The following is a 20,391-nucleotide window of genomic DNA, read 5'->3' on the forward strand; positions in this document are numbered from 1 at the left end:
TCTTCTTCTTCCTCACTGGAAGTGTTGTCAAAAGACCAGTGGTTTGGGGTCCGTCTTGTTTGCTGTCTTGCCCCACGCCCTCTCTGTCTCCCCACCGAAAGGCTGTGGTTCCTGTGGCGTCTGATAATAGTCGTCCTTCACATAGGGAAATGCCCATTCGTGTGTGAATCTCTCTAAGTTACGAGTAAGGCCCTTGAGTTTCTGGGTGACCATATAGTTTCTGTATTCAGACAAGTCGTCCTGGATCCTCTTTAGTTGATCCTTGGTGTCAAGCAGGGTGGTATCCCTTTGTATTGTTTCTTCCAATTCGAGTATTTCTTTTAGGAGTTCTTCACTTAAACGTTTGGCCGTGCTGATAATTAAAATCAACCAATCTCTGGTACATTTATTCGCAATGAAGCTCCAGTCACGTCTGAACTTGCTGTCATCAAGGAAGATGCGGGGTTCTATTCTCTCCAAAAGACTGGCTGGGGCTGCTCTTGCAGTGTAATATTCAGTCATAAGCGCCCCATGCTGCGCAATCCTAACCTGTCTCTTTTTAAGGGAACTCAGTTTCTCCCATTCTTCCCTAACTGTGTTGGTGCCCAGCAAGGGGGTATCGGGTAGAAGAGAGGGGCCCGCTAAGATAGCAGCTATCTGTTCCTCCGTGAAGGCTAGACAGTTTTTGTCTATTGGTATGGGGTACACAAAACAATAAGCCCCTACACTAATGCAGCAGATGTGTCTGAACCAAATCACATACACCAAGAACAACCGTACAAATGTGGCTGGTTGCTAACACAAGGGGTTCACATGTACAGTAAAATCAAAACTGATCCTCCACGTCGGGGGATACTAAGCTCTCACGGCTGAGCCGCCGTACACCACAATCAGACTCTTAATAGGAGCTAAGAGGGAATAAGGAAAGGGTCGCCCTCCACTCAAAACCTGTAATACAACAACAGACCCAGTCCAAAGGCGTCAAGGCATATCAGTGACTCTAAAGAAGGGGCAGTCAAAATATACTGCTACCAATCACTCTCTTATACAATTTACAAGGAGATGATGCAGTGTACTCCGCCCACGTTAAAAGACAAACCTGTTCTCCCCGACAGTACCACAGAACAACAAATATTGTGACCCAATCTGCTTCAAGGTGGTGCCTAAACCTCCTGCGTGCCACTTCGTCACATCTCGCGGCCCCCCCTCCGCGGGAGGCGCTCGTGCCCTGAGTTCCAAGGGAGTGTGGACTTTGCTACGGGAGACCTGAGGAGCTGATCACCTGCTACCCCACCCACAGACTGTAGCGGGAATGCGAGGACCAGCCTGCTGTGCGGCGCTAATCGGCAGCTGCTGGTCCTCTTCCCACCCCTCCCAGTATTAAGATCCTGTGGAGCTGTACCTGTTTGGTTGTTTTTTACCAGCGAACACTTGGAGGGACTGCTGCTGTTTATCCAAACGTCCCGTTTTGCTGCTTCAAGGTGGTGCCTAAACCTCCTGCGGGCAACTTCGCCACATCTTGCGGCCCCCGCTCCGCGGGAGCCGCTCGTGCCTTGAGTCCCAAGGGAGTGTGGACTTTGCTACAGGAGACCTGAGGAGCTGATTACCTGCTACCCCACCCACAGACTGTAGCGGGACTGCGAGGACCAGCCTGCTGTGCGGCGCTAATCGGCCGCAGCTGGTCCTCTTCCCGCCCCTCCCTGTATTAAGATCCTGTGGAGCTGTACTTGTTTGACTGTGCCCATCCCTTTTCAAAAAATAATTTTATCTTAATTACTACTGTCTGTAGGTTTGTGGCTGCAATTGTGTGTATTATAGTGATTCACTATAGTTTCAGTGATCTTTCGTGCTCCCCTTTTGATGAAATGACGGCCAAAAAATTAAGGTATGGGAGACTATTAGTCGGAAGGTCGTACTCCAAAACTAAATCGAATCCCCTTCGTAATAAGGATAGCCATGTTGTGCAACTTAAGGGCACCTGCCAGGTATTCAACCTTTGGGAAAGGGGAAAGAATAGAGCTACAATTGTAGAGCCCACGCCCAATGACAAAGATGTAAAAGACCTCATGGTAAAAGACCCCTTTTCTCTGATGGGATTGAGTACTGAGGGTTTGGTGGGTCAGAACAACAAGGAAAAGGGAGCTACTACATTAGTTGCAGTAACGGAATGTCCAGCCTTTCTGGACAATTGTGTGCCTCCTCCTTTGCTTACTTCAAGGGATAAAAATATACAATCCCTTCTTCCCTTACAAACCTCGCCTGAAGCCACTTTAAAAGTAGTGGGGGTGATAGAACATGTTTCTTTTCCCAAATCCAGCGAGTCTCCACCTACACATCATGCATTTAGCCCTTCTCTTTTTAGAGGAGTGCGAAATAACTATCTAACCTCTTCTGATTTAGATATGGAGCTTTGCAGGAGATATATTGAGGTTGATACTGGTATGGCTTGAGATCCTATAAAAACTCCAGCAATATCTGTTCCCTCAGGCCTCAATCTTTATAGCAGTACTCCCTCAATTATCTCCCAGTCAAACACTTCGATGAGCCCCAACCTTAACATAACAGGCGTAGATGCCATCCACCAGCCTAGGTTAGATAAACCTGTCTCTGACTCCCTCTCCTCTCTTGAACATTTACTTTCCTCCATTTTGTTATTATTAGAAAAATTTGTCGGGGGATCTGACTGTGTACTGGAAACAGTAACTCAAATACTGAAGGTCTTATTGTGCAACCGACATGAGAAGGAAATTAGTCCTATTTTAGAGACAAATGGACAAGATCCTGGAGTGCAGAAAGATCTTGTATTGCAGAAAGACCCTAAGATAGAGAATGGGGCTCCTAATATTTCCCAACATTTTTACGATAGGGAAAAACTATCTCCCCCATTGAGAGCTCCGGCTTCAAACTGTATAGTTGATCTTGCTCCAGCAATAGAGGTCCTACATGAAACTGTTTCAAAGGTAGGCAAGGAACTCTTCCCGATCTTTAATATGCAGCGGGTGAGGGAGATAAGGAGGTTTCAGAACCAGAAGACAATAGAAAAAAGGGTAAATCAGGGAAAGTTAAAAAGAATGGGAGGAAAAAGAGGAAATTAATTAGAAGAATTGAAAAAATAGGCAGGGAAAAATCCTTTTTGGAGAACATTTGGATACGCCCTCTAATAAAGAGTCATATCAGGTTTCCCTGTTGGCATTAAAAGATGAAAGTGGGGACGTAAAAGGAGCTGTGGACACCTCAATCTCCTTAGTACAAAGGCCCGTCCCCTTATCATCAATTCCTTGCTCATTTGGCGAGCCCAATACGGAAAAAGGGGATCTCTCTAGCCTAGTACCACAGGGAAATGAGATTAAATTTACTGGCCCTGCTTTAACAGTTCTCAATCCTCTGGCCAGATCTTACTCTGACAAGAGGGAAGGAGAAGTGGTCTGTAACAAACCTCCCGAAATGCCCAAAGAGGAAAGTATTGACACCCTTACTCTCAACTTCTTCCCCCTATTTGACCCTGACTGCATCTTAAATAGATCATTACTCCTTAAATATTTTCAGGAATCCGCAAATTTGAAATTAATACAATCTACAGATATAGACACAGTATTGATTCTCAAGACAGAGGCTGGAACTCAAACAAGGGTAAAGTTTTATTCCAAATTAGCAGCAAACCTAATCCTGCAACGGTCGAAAGACTTCCAGAGTAGAGGGATCGATGTTATGCCCTTTTGGAGGAATTCCTCTCTGGTAGACCTTTTAAGACCTCAAAATCCTTAGGCTCTCCTTTTTCATTTTTGCAGGCAGCCTCTGGAAATACAGAACATTCTGGTGGTGTTCATGATTTAAAAATCTGCATATCAAAAGATCTCCGTTTTGTGTCATATACTAACCCTCCTATGCCCCCTCCCCAGTGTAAGGTTGTGGATGAAAGTCTCCGATGGAACTGGTTACCTGGTGTTCTTTCGAGGAAATTGACTAATAAGTACTCGTCTCATTCTCATCTTTAGTGGCAACATATCGATATTATCTTGGAATGCCGCTGGGTTTAAGAATAGTCCTGAAAAAATTAAATTCCTCCTGTCTTTAGAAGCCAGTGTGATCTGTCTTCAGGAGACGCGGTGTTCGGAGAAAATTCAGGTAGGAAGGGACTACTTTGTACTGGAGGGCTGTGCTTCCCCCTCCAGGAGAGGCCATGCTAGTGGGGGTATTGCCTGTCTATTGTCCAACCAGATAAAATGGAATTTCTCTCACTATCTGGATCCTTGTAATCTTTTTCAGGCTGTAACGTTGTTTCAGTTTGACAATGTTGAAGTTTCTAAACCTTTAGTTTTGATTAACGCCTATATTCCCCCCAAAGTTTGTTTTAACATAACTCTAAAAAAGGTCTTTGTTTATTTACAGAGTATTAGGGAGAAAACTCCTCCTCCCAACATAATTCTAGTAGGGGACTTGAATTGTAAAATCTCTAATTTGAGTATGAGCCTGTTTCGTGACAAATACAAAGAAGAATCACAACAGATCCCCCAAGCTTTCTTCCCTGAGAATATTAAAACAAATAAGTGAGGGAAGATACTTCTCAAAGAACTGTCCGATATGGATGGGATCATTGCGAATGGAAGGCTCCCTTCCGATTCCCCTGCAAATTTCACCCATAAATCTCATCAGGGAGAATCCATTCTAGATTATGTAATAGTAGAAAATTCTACCTTTGCCCTATTGAAGGATCTTAGGGTTATTGAAACTCTTTTTAGCGACCATAAAATACTTTCTACCTCTGTAAATATAAATCCCCCCAAATCAGACCAGTGGTCACTTAACAGCGATCTGGTTAGTTTTGGAGTTAAATCTGGAAGGTGCTACTGGAATACAAAAGCTCAACGAGAGTTGGAGAATGTTCTTGATGTAGCAGTTAATGACCTTGCTATTTGGCATGGCTCTGAAATTGTGCGTTTCTCAGATTTGATGGAGGTAGTGATCTCAGTCGCTAAAAATCCTAATAAGAAAAGATATACCATAATACCCTTCAGTCCCTTGCGACTACTTAATATAGAAATAAATAAGTTAGTAAGGGAACAATATTTGTGTAAATTGGCTGAAGGAGCCCGTAGAGTAGCCCTACTAAAAAGAAGGCGGAGAAGATTACAGGCAAAACTACGAAGAGAGGGGGAGGACAATATTTGGATAAAACTAAGAGAGGCTGCCTTTAATGGAGAAATGAGACAGTTTTGGTCCCTCATAGGCGAGGGCTGCGGGCCAGAACAAGACCGCTCCCTATCCCCATTGAAGAGCAAATGTGGGTGGACTATGTCACAGCCCTTTATGCAAGTAATGGATCAGTGGTTCCCCGTATAAGTTTTAGTGAGAACAGTCAGCCTTTGGTCCCACTTTCTGAAAAGGATATTGAATTAGCTATTAAGGAAATGGGATCTTCTGGGGCAATGGGACCGGATGAACTTCCAATTTCTGTCCTAAAGCAAAGTAGTGCAAAATGGAGCAAACTGCTATGCCCCGTGTTTAACATTTGCCTTTTGAGCGGAAAGGTTCTTTCATCTTGGAAGGGGAGTATTTTGGTTCCCCTCTTTAAAAAGGGTGACCGGTTGTCTCCCCCAAAACTATCGTCAAATTGCCCTTTTGGATGCAATTGACAAAGTTTTTGCAAGATGCCTTTTGAAACTAATTAATGATTGGGTAGACCAGACCAACATACTTCCTTTTGAGCAGACGGGATTTCGAAAGAACCATGGCACCATGGATAACTTGACTGCTCTGCAAGTAATATCCGATAAATACATCACGGTTAGAGGGGGGAGAGTCTATGCAGCCTTTATAGATTTCTCCACAGCTTTTGATAAAGTTGATCGTCCTCTGCTGTGGAAGAAACTATTGGCTTTTGGTATGCCAGCCCGACTCTTAGACATAGTTCAGGACCTCCACTCTGATACCTAGTGCAGAGTATTTTTGGGAGGGGAGAGAGGCTTATCCCAAGCGATCCCCTCAGCCAATGGTCTCAAACAGGGCTGTTTATTAGCCCCACTGTTGTTTTCCCTTTATGTTTGTGACCTCCCTCAGACTTATCTTCAAGCGAAGGAATTGCCCCTCTTCTGGGGGACAAACCAATTACATGTTTGATGTATGCAGATGATATATTACTTCTAGACCTTACCCCGAAAGGACTTAACAATCGTCTGCAGGCATTACATGTATTTGCTGAGTCCCATCATCTGAAGATTAATATCTCTAAAAGCAAAGTAATGTGTATGATGGGAAAGAAAAAAATGAAATCTGGGAATTTTAGCTGGTCTCTAGGCGGTCATAAGCTGGAAATTGTAAAATCTATGTTTTCTTATGGAAAATAGTATGCAGTAACTTGTGCGATAAGGCCCACATAGATAACAATACTCGGAAGGCCAAGACACAGGGTAATGGATTAAGTGATCTCTATAAAGCCACCGGCAAAAGACATTTTGCTCATCTGCTAGAGGCTTTCCGGGTAAAAATTCCAGCCTCCTTGCTTTATGGCATCGAACTTATTGATCTGGGGCAATGGGGTTTTTCGGATACTGTCGAGGGCAGACTTTTGCGACATCTAACCACGGTTAACAATGCTTGTACAGTGGCTTCTCCTAGACTTGAATTTGGCATACGAAGTAGCTGGGTTCAGGGCTTGACGGGAGTAATACGTTGGGTCTCTTGTTTGGCCAAGGGAAAACCGGCCACTTTAGGATACCTCATCAAAAAATAATTATTGGGTCCCCTAAAAGAATAATCCCTACTTATAAAGAATTTTAGAAGGGCCGTTACACTACTTGAATTGGTGGAATCAACACTATTTTTGCTATCTACACATCGGCTAAAGTCCACCCTAAAACTAGCAACATGGAATTTAAGTTTTAGGAGGGACAGAGATTCTCTTATCTCAAAGAAAGGTGTTACTCATGTTGTTAATTCTTATTTATTTAAACATATGCAACTTTATGCTTCCTGGAAGCTTCCTCACGGCTTACGACACTTTTCGTTCCTCTTGAGGCAGGATCTCCTCCCTTTGAATAAATTACTAGCTAGATGATATGGTTCCTCCGACAAATGTAACCTGTGCAATAATTTGATCCAGGATACCGCCCATGTTCTCTTCGTATGCCCTGCCCTAATGGCTCATCGCCGAAAGTGGGTGAGACCAATTTGTTTACAATTAAGCATTTTGTCTGCCAAATCTTTAGTCAATGCTATTCTTAACCCCCCCATTAAAATGTTTTGCTACAGAATTTTTAACTTTTTTAAAATGTTTTTTAGAATTGAATTAATGGACATGATCTCTATATTTTAGTTTCTGTGTTAATAGAATGTTTTTTATGGATTTCATGTATCTGTAACTGTTGTTGTTTTTCCATGTCTTGCTTTTATGTGGACCTCAATCGAGTTCCAAAATATTTATAAATAAAATTGAATTGAATTAGAACTACACAAAGTAAAGGAGCTCCGTTCAGTGACCATAGAAAACCATTTTGCATCTCTAACTTTAGTGATTCTGTGTAAAAATAAAACTCAGATATTTTCACAATCGCGGGTCACTCAAAATGAGAATTTGTCAGCCGAGTATCAACATCTCTCAAAGATGTTCAACAATCATAGACCACTTTCTCCCTTGGTGCTGGTCGGTGTTGGGTGTTTTAAGTGTTTTGATAGTCGTGGACGTTCTGGTGTGGCCAGTAATGATACTGTACCAAGGAAACAATGGTTTAACATCCATTACAATGGTAAAACAAAACCTGCGGTCATCTAGGCACTGCCCAGACCCCCAGAGTAGCCCTTAATTCGAGGTTGTAATTCCAAAATCGGGAAACAGTAAAAAAGCACAGGGTATGCAAATTTACTCCAGCAAATTAGCGCAAGTGACTTCAAATCCCCTTTGACCCTAGTGACATAACAAGTTTGCCCACTTATAACATCCTGGCACCTCGAAAACCACTGACTCCCCCTAAACTAAATGGCTAGAGGGGTAAATGGATGGAGTTTAGAGAACTTAAACATAATTCCTAGAAGTTTGTTTACTTTCTGTCCCTGATGCTGCCCTCAGGATTTCTGGGATCAAGGATAGGTAGAGAAGTACCAGAACTACCAAAGAGGAAGCTCGGGGTAGCACTAGCAACAACTACCCCTCGGTACTCATATTTAAGGCTCATGCCCTTTTAGCTTTAATGAATCCAAGCAGAAGTTCTGATCAGGGGCTGTTTTTCCGCCCTGTCTGGCTTTGTCCCCCGCGTGGGCGGCACGTCTCTGCCTTCCCTGGGAGCCTGGTCTGGTTTAAGTGCGGTGGAGGCAGGGGACATGCTTAAAGCTCTGTGGTACTATGAGCAACAGTTATTACTACTGCACAAATCACTGAGCCAATCGCTGATGAGGATGAACGGTTGAGCTAAACTCACCATGGCTAATATCTGTGACATACCACTCGGCAGCCGGCACTTCAACCCACTGCGCTGCCTCATTTCTCTCGTCGGTCAATACAGTGTTCTCAAAAGATCACAGGCCACTGCAGCGTCGCTTGTGTTCCGTATGTCTAATATGGGGCCTCCCTGGAGGAAAAATTGGCCGGACAATTTACAACTGTTTTCAGCTTCAGCATTTATATGTACATTTGACCATATGCCTTTGCTCTTCGAATTAAAACGCCGACAGACATCACCATGTGCCATAACCAAATTACAAGGTACAACTTGGACTCCTCCACAGTAGTCAAGCGCTTGCCCCAAGCACCCTAAAGCCAGGTAGCAACTGTGTCCAATGGAGACCATATGTAACTGGTCGACTAGAATTTCTACATGATCACCACTTACGTTACAGAAAGACACCCATATATAGAAATGGGATGATTAAGTTATTTGCCCAGGATCACAGGATCACAGGATGAACGGAGATTATGGACTGATGGAAAGGAGAGCAGTGTGCAGGTACTGGTGAGCGTGAGGGACAGAAGGGCAGATATTAATGAGGGAGAGATGGACTGATGGAAAGGAGAGCAGTGTGCAGGCACTGGTGAGCGCGAGGGACAGACGGGCAGATATTAATTAGGGAGAGAGGACAGACGGACGAACAGGAGTATGGGGGGTGGGCAGCAAGAACAGCCTGCCCTCCCCTGGACCCTGTGCACTCTGTGCCTGCTTCAAAGTGAAAGAGGATCTCTTGTCTTTATGGGGCCATGTGTTTAAACACATGGCCCCATAAATATAAGAAATCATTTAGGACACAAGTAAAGCAGGCGAGCCAGTCCAAGTGGGCCGGCACCAAAAGCCAAAGGGAGGCAACATACATAGCTAATTTCCAATGGCTCGCCACGGTTTAGCATAAACGGTGATGCCAGCCAATGGAAATTAGGGGCGGGCTTAACACCCTCTCCCAAAATCCTCTCCTACAAAATCTCTCACAGAGGCGGAGCAGGACTCTGCCCTGCAACGCACAGGATACCTAAAAACAACGGGAGTGCTACCAAGGTCCAACGTCCTATACTACACACTTTTTTGTGATGTGTACAGACCAATATGTCAGGCAAGAGGTGAAATGGCAGATGCTGATCTGTCTTCTCCCAGCCTTGTAAAGTCTCCTCAGACCAGACTAAGTAGTGGAATGTAGGGAAAACGTTTCTTTTGCGATGCAACCTCTCTCCTATCTTTCAATGTTGTAGAGTCCTCCACAAAGCAGCAGCTCTGCTCTGCTCAACTTTGACTCAGAGCAAATGACACTTTACAGCATGGTGCCTGCTCTTAGTGATATCTGATGAAGGTGGCACAGCATAAGTTATTTTCTTTTATTAATATTGAATGAAATCAGGGGAAGTGATGTTCCTGCAAAGGGTACCAAAATAGCAATGGAATCCATTTACGGGTGACATCACAGAGTAAGGACATTCACAACTTAGGCCCAGTTTCTCAAAAGAATCACAGAATGCAGTGCAGCATTTTTAGCTGCTGCACAGCATTCTGTGATTCGTGAGTCTGGGCATGGGTTGTGAATGACCGCGTAGCAGGGAGAGAGCAGGTGAGGGCCATATCTACAGAGATATGGCTCTCTCGTTCCCTCCTCCTTGCGCCAGTGCTGATTTCAGCTGCTGTGCACCATGCACACACCTTAGCGCCATAGTGCTAGGGTGGGTGCCTGAGTCTACCATAGGTTTTGTACAGGAAGGTTACCCTTCCTGCACAAAATACTATGGTTAGATAAGTTTAATTAGTGTTGTGCACACAGGCAAAGTCAGGAAAGCAAGTATAAATTAAAAAATGTCTCCTTTTAACGCCTGTTTTTCAGCGGCATTCATTTTCGTCGAAAAACCCTGTCTTCTAATGGTAGTAGATAGGGTTTAGTGTCTTAAAGTATGGGTGGTCATGTAATGCCCCCTTGATGCTAAATAATGCAAAGCAGCATTTCCAACTTCTTTGTGACCTTTCATTGGTTTGTTAATCCAGAAATTTGTTTATCATTGGTTTAGCATTTAAAAAGTAATGGTAACCCGAAGGTAAACATTTGTGAATTTTAGCCTTAGTATTTTACATGCATTGGTTTCAATGAAACAATATTTTTCGATCTAAAGGTTCAGAGTGAGGTCATACACACACTTTCCAATACATAGGCAAAATGAAAGTGCCAGAAAGGATGCTGTTGCTGATATTAAAATATTAGATTACTGAGTGATCCATTGCAGACAATGGAACAGCAGCTGCATATATAAGCTAGGATAGGCCCATTGTTTTCAATATTTCAATGTCTGAATCTTTTCTGCCGTTCTCTTATTTTATTTATTTTATTTTGGTGTTTTATATAGAGCGAACTTGACCCGTGAGGGTATCAGGGCTCTTTACAAGATATACAGAGGAGTACAAACAACGTTCAGGTGCAGAAATATACATACAAAAACTGTACAAGGGGATGGCGATGGGCCGGGGTGTAGGGAACATAGGGATACTGGTGATACACAATACGATTGCAATCATATTTAAAGTTGGCAAAGAATAGGAATAAAATAATAAAACAATAAAAGTAAAAATAAGGGACCCGAAAGTTCTCTGCGGGGAGAGTTGGTGGTCTGAGGGAAAGCACTAGTCTTAGAAACATCAGACTTGTGGTTAGGCATGGCAGGCATTAGATGAGGAATTTACCCATGAGGAATGCTTTGGCCTCCTTCTTGAAAAGTGCAAGAGAGGGGATTCTTCTGATGGTGGGTGGGAAGGAGTTCCAGATATGTTGGGCAGGGAAAAGCAAAAGGCAGAGGCCATGAGGCAGGACACACAAGGCTTCATACATCCCTCCTCCTGTAACTCAGTGTCTCTCGGGCCTCAGAAGGCCGGTCAGGTGAATGCCACTCAGCTCCTGGGTCTCCCAGACTTGGCTGAACTATGCAAGCAGTTTAGCTGAGCTGTAAAAAAGCAGAAGTTGATTTTGGACAGCCTGCTTTCTAAGCTCTTGCTGTGAATGATCAAAAGTTAACAGCGGTGGGCATGTGTGCAGCTATTAACAGGTAAACATTCACAGCAAGAAATGTGAAACAAAGGCTTAGGAGCCACAAGGAATTTCAACTCCCTCGGTCTCCAACAACTTTGTTTTCCCAATTATGACATTCTGCCCTCAAGGGGCGTAATGTTCTAATAGCTTTAGTGCCCACTGTATAAGGGCTATACTGGCCATTAAAGGCACCACTCCCTTTATAAAGGGCATAACGCTGGAGCAGGCCTTTAATGGCAGGTATATCCCGCTACGGGGTCCATAAAGCTATTTTACACCCTCCACTCACCTAACATGATTTTCTCAAATCTCAAGATATCAATGATGAAATGGGTGCTTATGTGTTGTAAGTTTCCAGCTTTACAGATCTAGACAGCTTTGCAGAGGAATCTGGGTGCTTCAAGGCTGAGTCTCCTTGCTCTCAGCCCACCAATTCTGGGTTATCTGCAGATCTAAAGGGAATGTAGAGAAGCACTTACTGGGACATCAACTCTCCCCACGTTCTTCCTACTCCCCTAGGCGTTCACAAACCCAAGATAAGAAGACGGACGTTATATGCTGTGGCACTGCCTCTTGCTGCTTTCCGCTACTATCCTTTGTCATTCAATACCTGACGGACCCACAGCATATGCCCATTAGCGGCTATGTTAGCCTATATGGCTTAGTTTCTAGGTCAACACCTGCTCCTGCTTCTCTTTCAGAGACCAACGTTAACCATAGTATTTTGAAAAATGGAGCCAACAGAGAAGTTGTAAAATTTGCAGAAGGTCCGGTACATAGTCCCAGATTTACATACAAATCAATCAACAACACAGTAAGTAAAAATGCTGAGCTGTGTTGTCTGAAACAGAGAGAGCAGAACAGCATCCTATCCACTAAAATGCTGTGCTATTCTGCTCCCTCCCTCCGCTAATGCACTTTTGACTAACATGCTACAACGCAGACACCGTTAGATAGGTTATCAATCCACTTAACCAGATTTTGTAACTGCGGTGCCGGATAATAGCATTGAGAACATTCTGGGCCGGTCTTTATAATTTCCAATTTCATTCTTGTCAATAAACCTTTTCAGTAACATGAGAGGAAAAAGGGTGTACAACAATTTAAATATTAAAGTACAGTGCGATCATGAGGACCAAACAATAAAAGCCTGAATCGGTAACTTGAAGTTAAAAGATTTGTTGCAAACTCAAAGTCTGATATATATCAATCTCAATCTCAAAAACACAGTATAAATGGATAAAATAACCAAAGGGAGACCAAAGCATCTTACAAAATTGGTCCTCAACAGAAAAAAACATAAGTATCTAAGTAGAAGTGATACAGAAAATAAGGAAAAGGATTTGATGACTAGACAAATAATTTTGATCTTTCTCTTCATACATGAAAACGATTTGCAGCATCTATTAAACCCTACACTAACCTAGGACTAGGGTAAAGATTATTGACTCAAAAAGAACATTCAATAATTATGACCTCATATATATCCCAGCACTTTTCCAGTTGCCAAGAGAGAACTTGGCTCCTTGAACACTACTTCCATATTCCAGTCTCTGCTTCGAGGGTGCTCTTTACTTCCTTCCTTCTGCTGATATTATCCAACTGGTAACACTCCCTTTGCTGATCATTAAAATCATTTGACCTTGCCAGCTCTTCCTTGCCTCGCTTTCCCCAAAATTGAATGTGCTTTTCATTAACTAATGAATGGCTTTGGTCAGCACATGAAGAAGAGAGAAACATGCAGAAAAACAACTCCCACGTTAATATTGAATGTCTTGACTTCAAGCTTAAGGCCCACAATTGTGATAACTTAAAATTACTCTTCAACTGCATATTAGTTCTACAACCTACAGATAATCCAATAATTGAAATTTTTAATAAAGGAATCAACTATTTATACTGTACTCTTATATGTGGCACAATATAACACTATGTTTTTTTTAACCAAAAACAACAACTTGGCCCAATTTATAAAGAAAGCATTGAACACACATATGATTCATTCTCACTAATCCCTGGTGAATGCACTGTACTAAGTGAATTTCAGCACACCACCTTACAATCTAAACATGCAGAAAATTAATATAAGCAATCCATGTGTTTCTGAAAAAGAAAAACTTTAATATGTGCACATATATGTCATAACACGCAATAGATGCTTGTTCTATATCTCTAGTGCACCATTTCTCATTAGTATTATTGCATCACATGAGTACATAATGCCAAATGTAAATATATGTGTGGCCTAGCCAAACATAAAAAGATGGAGCCAAAATTATGCTACTCCAGCATTCACAATCCAACTTGTTAGTTTGTGAGTTTGTGGGTACCTCGATGTATCATCAGTTGAACTTCAGCATATTTTAAACTTGTCAGCATTAAAACACTCAACCTGGATAAAAAGCTAATTGGCCACTGAACTATATATATGTATCTGAGGGCACCAGCATTATGACCAATGCCACACAACCAATCGATGATAAAGGCAATGCATTCCAGATGGAATTTGAATGTTGCACATCTACTAAGACCCTATCAAGACTCTACTCAAAACGAAATTGTCCCTCTGTAATAGGGTGAGTTGAATCACAAGATATTACTAACAAGCTTCCACAGAACACCTAGCTCTACCAGGCCACATTCCTCAAAGTGAGTTTGTCCTCTAAGTAGAGCGGTTGCAACTTGGATCAGTATGTTTGGAACCCTGATAGCTCATAAATGTTGTTCAGTATTTGTAGGATGTGTGCATCAGCGTTCAAAAGATCTCTCAAACATATGACTGTGTCATCAGTACGTAATGCCACTGACGACCTGTTGCCGAGTTTGGCAGAAAGGTTACTCCATCACAAACATGATATCCCGTCCGCTGTATTACGAGTTCCATTATATCAATTGGAAAATAATGGCACTCATAATCAAGCTCTATGTGTGTTATCTCCTATCTTAATGCACCATTTGGACAGATCCTTTCTCACTGGACACAACAAGCAGACTCAGTGCACATGCGGATGAAGGGAGATTCTCACTTGAGTCATAAGCTTGCAGGATGGGGCCGCATACTGCAATACCGTTTACACTAATTGCAAACCAGGAACTATCACAATAAGTGACAACATCTCTGAAAACTACTCAAAATATGCAAAGACTATTAGAAACCCTTTCGGGTTGGAAATATCACCAAAATCAAGAATCATCAAGTTAATAATCATAGCCCTGAAGAAGTCACGGGGTAATCCCATGTAAGAGGACCGAAAAACTTGTTGGCTATGAAACAGAACTAGGTGAAGAGTAGAATGGACTTCACTCACGGAAGGACTTAAATAAATCACCTTGAGATATACAAGAAAGGCAAATTGTGATTTTTTCATGAACTTGTATATGTAATTTTTAATGTGTGCAGAGGACTTCTACTTGTAGATCCTTTCTCATTACTCCTGGAAACACTTTTCTAGCCAGGGCAAACATAAGCAATGACCATAAGCAAACATGGCTTAGTCACTTATACTTTGAAGTTACTTTACCTATTTTTACTCTCATTTTTTCTTTGAGACTATTTTAATGTAATCCACCTCCTGAAACAAGGGCCAAAGTTGTACTTTGCCAGTTTCACAGATAGAAAGAAACTGTCAATTTTATTAAAAACCTTTTGATATTAAGCAAGACCACTACATATTTCTCATTATTCTTCTAAAGACGATGTTTAACTTGGGCTAATCTTTGCAGATTAGCCATCAGATTCCTTTGAGAGATAACTTATGACTGGGCATAATATACTAGTTAGAGGATCATTTTCAAGAGTCTCCCATCTATTGGTTTACTGATAAGTTTCACATGTGTGTTAGTCATTGGCAGGTTTTGTACGATCACTTCTCAGTAGAGCCTTAGGTTTAGGTACCACTTCTATCAAGGCCTCCCTAAATGAGGCATCAAAACTTAGAGCTTTGACACACACATTGAATAATTTGTCAAGTATTGATTCTATTGCACATTGATAAAATTATCTTGGCATCCTGTATGTTCCCCATTCCTCTCTTTATAGCCTTAAGGACACTCCCTTGCTTATCTTCAGTAAGCAGTATTTCCAGTGTCTCTTTCATTTCTAATTACATTTGCTACACAGTGGCCCTATTCCGATAATTACTGATAAATTCTAAATTTGCGGCAGAGGTCGTTAGAGCATAAGGTCTGGAAATAGCCACTAAAATCCTCATTGCTAGCCACCTGAGTGACCTGCATTGTCCAAGTGGTATTGTGTACTTCCAGGATAATATTGTTTGGGTGTTTCCTCTACTGTAGCCAAGCCAGAACCTTTCCTGATTAATATACTTCCCTCTGGATCTTTGGTGATATGAGGTGTATGAACATTTATCTAGTACAGTCTAAACTCACCAGGTTTGCAAGCCAGTTCAGTAATCTCACCAGGGAATTCACTCCCCCCTTTCTAACCCAGCAATCTTACCTTCAAGGCTCCCAATTTTTTTATGCAGGTGTCCACCCATTCTATACACTTTAATAAGACATACTATGCTCACCAACACTTTCCTTGCTTTCTATTTACTCATTCCAATAGAGTCTGTGCCCCATTGGTAAATGACACAATGTGTTAAGTAGTCCTATGAATCGGTTCTAGACTTTCCATTCTGAAGTTGCTCCACTATGAATCTCACATTTGTTATTTGAAGTCTTTTTCTACATTGAGCATACATAATGTGAAAGGGGAATTGATCAGATAAGAATCTGCCCAAATATTTAACTTCAAAATATTTGTCAGACATTTCATGTCTGATAAAAAACTATCCTGTCTACTCTACGTCTACTATGGTAGACAATAAAAACGAAAAGTGCCATTCTACTAGGTGCGGTGATGGTCAAACATTCCTCATAAGAAGATGTCAAACTAAATCTTACGGGGCAGAGACAGTCTATGTTCTGGACCTAATTTGGGGAATTGTCTATTGTTCGAACCAGGCACTACACAATTAGAATCACCAGTCCACATTATGTGAAAAGTCAACTAAGGCATTACTACGACCACTATTTTGGAGAAGAACATATGCACAGTGTTGGGGCATATGTTGTCATTGTGATTCTAATTGAATTTAAATAGCACTTATTACCCCTGATGATGCATTGAAGTGCTTTTCTGTGAGTAGCACACTACTCCCGCATGCAATGGGTTGGGTTGTGGTGGATTAGAAGAGTGAAATATTAATTCTTATTGGGAGTGGTGGCAGTGGTAAATAAGTGAGTCTGTTAGTTGGGTGAATAGGAAAACGGATGAATAGTGAAAGGATAAGAAGATAAAGGATTATTTGAGAGTTTGCAGCAGTAAAAGAGGTTTGGGATGAGTCAGGGAGCCTGTCACTAGATTAAATAGAATAGATGAGGCATAGATGGAATTCCTCATACCTTCTGTATGATCATGTTTATATGTTGTGATATGAGGGATCTTAATAAATACAGATTCATAAGTATGTAGTAAAAAATGTATGTTATTTATATAATGACCTGCAAACATTTTAGGCATTAATAAAAGGAGTGTTTATAATGTAACCATAAGTAATAAATACTTTGTACATTTGTTAAGCATAAATATAAGAAAGTATATATATTTTTATTCATTAGTAAAATGTGCTTTTCACAAAGAGAAGGTCATATCTGAATACATGTAGAATCAAACAATACATGTTTATAAACACACACACATGCACCAATTGATGTCTTATTTATTTATTTTTTATTTATTTATGCAATTTATAGAGCGCGAACACATGCCCAAGGGCGTCTTGGCGCTGTAGACGAGGCAGAAAAGAGGGGTCTAGAGAGTTTATTGATTAAACAGACATGTTTTATGTTCCTCCTGAAGATGGTTAAGGTGGGGGAAGATCTAATGTCAAGGTCTAGGGAGTTCCAGAGTTTGGTTGTTGACACGGTGAATCGACGGTCACCCCAGGAAGCAGTTTTGGTTCGTGGCACTGCCATTAAAAGAGCGTTGGTAGATCGTAGTGATCTGTTGGGGGACATAGAATGCAAGAGAATCTAGGAGAAAGCGAGGCCCTTGTTTGCGGGAGGCTTTATAGGCGATACAAAGCGCTTTGAACTTTATTCTGTTTTTGACCTTAAGCCATTGATAGCCTTTGATGACTTGAGCAATAGGCTTGAACTTGGGGGTGCCCAAAAGCATTCACGCTGCAGCGTTCTGTACAGACCGCAGTTTGTTGATGACTTTGTGCTGGGCGTTGACAAGAAGTCCATTGTAGTAATCCAAGAAGGACATGACAAAAGCTGTGACCAATGTTTTACCTGAGTTAGGGGTAAGAAAAGGGAGAATCTTTTTTATAGATTTGAGTTTAAAGAAAGATGTGGACACAATGGAGTTTGCGTGACGAGAAAATGTTAACTTATCATCTAGGAGTACTCCCAGGTTTTTGACCTTAGTGACTGGAGTGGGAGGGGAGCCCAGTTAAGCAGGCCACCATGATCCGGGCCAGGCAGGGCTAAGCTTGCCAAAGATCATTACTTCCGTTTTATCAGAATTTTAGTTTGAGGCAGTTTTTGGTCATCCAGTTACTGATGGCCAGCATGCCATCCTGGAAATTAGCCACTATTTTCTCTCCATTGTTTTTTATGGCCAACACCAATCGGGTGTTGTCAGCGTAAGATGTTAGGCTCATCCCACAGTTCTTGATGATTCTTGCTAAGTCTGCCAAATAGATATTAAATAGCGTGGAACTGAGGGATGAGCCTTGAGGGACTCCACAGGGCAGTGTCATTTGGGCAGAGCTGAAATTGCCCAGCTGAACCGCCTGGGTACGATTGGAGAGAAATGAAGCAAGAAGATATTTTGACTTCGGCCTGCATGCCAATGGCATCGACACGGCCGATCAGAATGTTATGAAGGACCGTGTCAAAGGCCGCGGTCAAATCCAGCAGGATGAGCACAGCCGCCCCTCCTTGATCAAGGATGGTTCTTATCTCATCGGTGGCTTTGATCAGTGCTGTCTCGGTGCTGTGATATTCACGAAAGCCAAACCGGGTGTCATCCAGTAAGAGATGATCTTCAATGTACCGGGAGATTTGAGCATTGGTCAGTTTTTCTACCAGTTTGGCTGCGTATGGTAGAATAGCAAAAGGTCTGTAGTTTTTTGTGTCTTCGACGTCTAGGTGTGGTTTTTTCAGAATAGGTTTGAGGAGAGTGTCTTTCCAGATGGAGGGGTAAACCCCAGTGTGGAACATGGAGTTAAAGATTTATGTAAGTTGGGGAGCTACAATGTCAGCTATTGGGAGAAGTAGATGACACAAAAATACTCCTTAAACTTGAAACCTCCAAAAGCATTCAAAAGACTTCAGTTGCTTCCTAGCAACTGAACAGTGGATAACATGATGCCATCTCAAGTTGAATGCGCCCAAAATGGAAATACTCACCTGTGAGCCAGCTATTGAGTAATATTCTGAAGATAAGATGGTCATCTGAGGATGTTATTTTTGGGGGTAATAAATTCCATCATTTGGCTGCAAGAACAGAGAAAGATATTACACCTATGTTTTGTTTCTTGAATGATAGGATTTTGATGAGTGGCAAAGCTGGAGAAGAGGTTTCTTTGTTGTATGTATTTTGTAATTTTCTTTCTGAAAAGAAGTGGTACTGTTCCATATATTGCTTTTTGTTGTAAAAGGATCTTCTGGCAACCATTAACCAATGTATGGCTCTTATTAAGACAGGGGACATGTGGGCCTGTGACTTTATATGTAGGAGTAGTCTGGCAGCAGTGTTTTGAATTTGGTGTAGTCTTTTCATAGTTGATAGAGGTGATCTATGTTAGAAGTCATTGATGTAATCAAGTTTAGACAGTGCAAGAGAGATAGTAGCTTGGATCTTTTGAAGACACCATAGGTGGGAGGATCTGTGTCTCAGAGTTTTCATAGTAATGAAGCTTGAACTTGCTAATTTGTTTGCTTGTGCATTCATTGATAATTTAGAGTCCATGGTAATTCCGAGTTTTCTTACTTCCTTTGTAACTTTAGGAGGTGATCCCAGATTGTCAGGCTAGGTGGAGAGTGGGTCATAACTTTTCCAGTCACCACAGTATTGTGGGTGCATTCAACTTGAGATGGCATCATGTTATCCACTGTTCAGTTGCTAGGAAGCAACTGAAGTCTTTTGAATGGTTTTGGGGCTTTCAAGATTAAGGAGTATTTTATTGTCATCTGCATAGTCATTGCAGATGAACTGAAATTCATTGATCATTGCTGGTAATTGCTTCATGTAGATATTGAAAAGCATGGATGAGATTATAGAGCCTTGAGAGACCCCTGCTTTTATGATGGAGGTTTAGCATGGCTAAAATGTGTTCTGTTTCGAAGGTAGGCTTTGATCCAGTCAAATGCAGTCCCCTCTATGCTGGCTTTGCAAAATCCCTGGATTAAAGCATCATGACATTTTCAAGCACAAAAACATTTGTTATGTACATACTTATCTTTCTCTGTGAGCTGCAGGACGCAGCACACAATCAAAGAGAAGGGAACAAGCAGCTATAAAGATATTTCTCCTCCCTATGTCTCGGTAATGTAGGCATACCATTTTGGTTCAAAACCAGGTTTACAAGTCTTGGAAAATGTGGGTTTGCCTCAAAATACATGCGTGGATGCATGGCAACAGCCATTCTCCACCCATGTAACATCTACTCGATGGAAAGTAATATTTAGAAAATGCCAAAGTTGATTTTGCTTAGGGTGGTGCCACAAAAGAGACGTATTTCAATTGCAAAATCATAGTAAATTTGGGCCTAGGTCTCTGGAATATTGATGGTCCCTTCCCTCTTCATTAGAGTTTTACATGCAATATCCCTACCTACTTCATTACCATTAATTTTAAAGTGTGGGTCACCTCTTTATTCCCTTCTTCAACATTACTAGACAGTCTTGAGGCATTGT

This window comes from Lissotriton vulgaris, chromosome 4_1, assembly GCF_964263255.1.
Source record: "Lissotriton vulgaris chromosome 4_1, aLisVul1.2, whole genome shotgun sequence".
In the NCBI taxonomy this organism is placed as follows: domain Eukaryota; kingdom Metazoa; phylum Chordata; class Amphibia; order Caudata; family Salamandridae; genus Lissotriton; species Lissotriton vulgaris.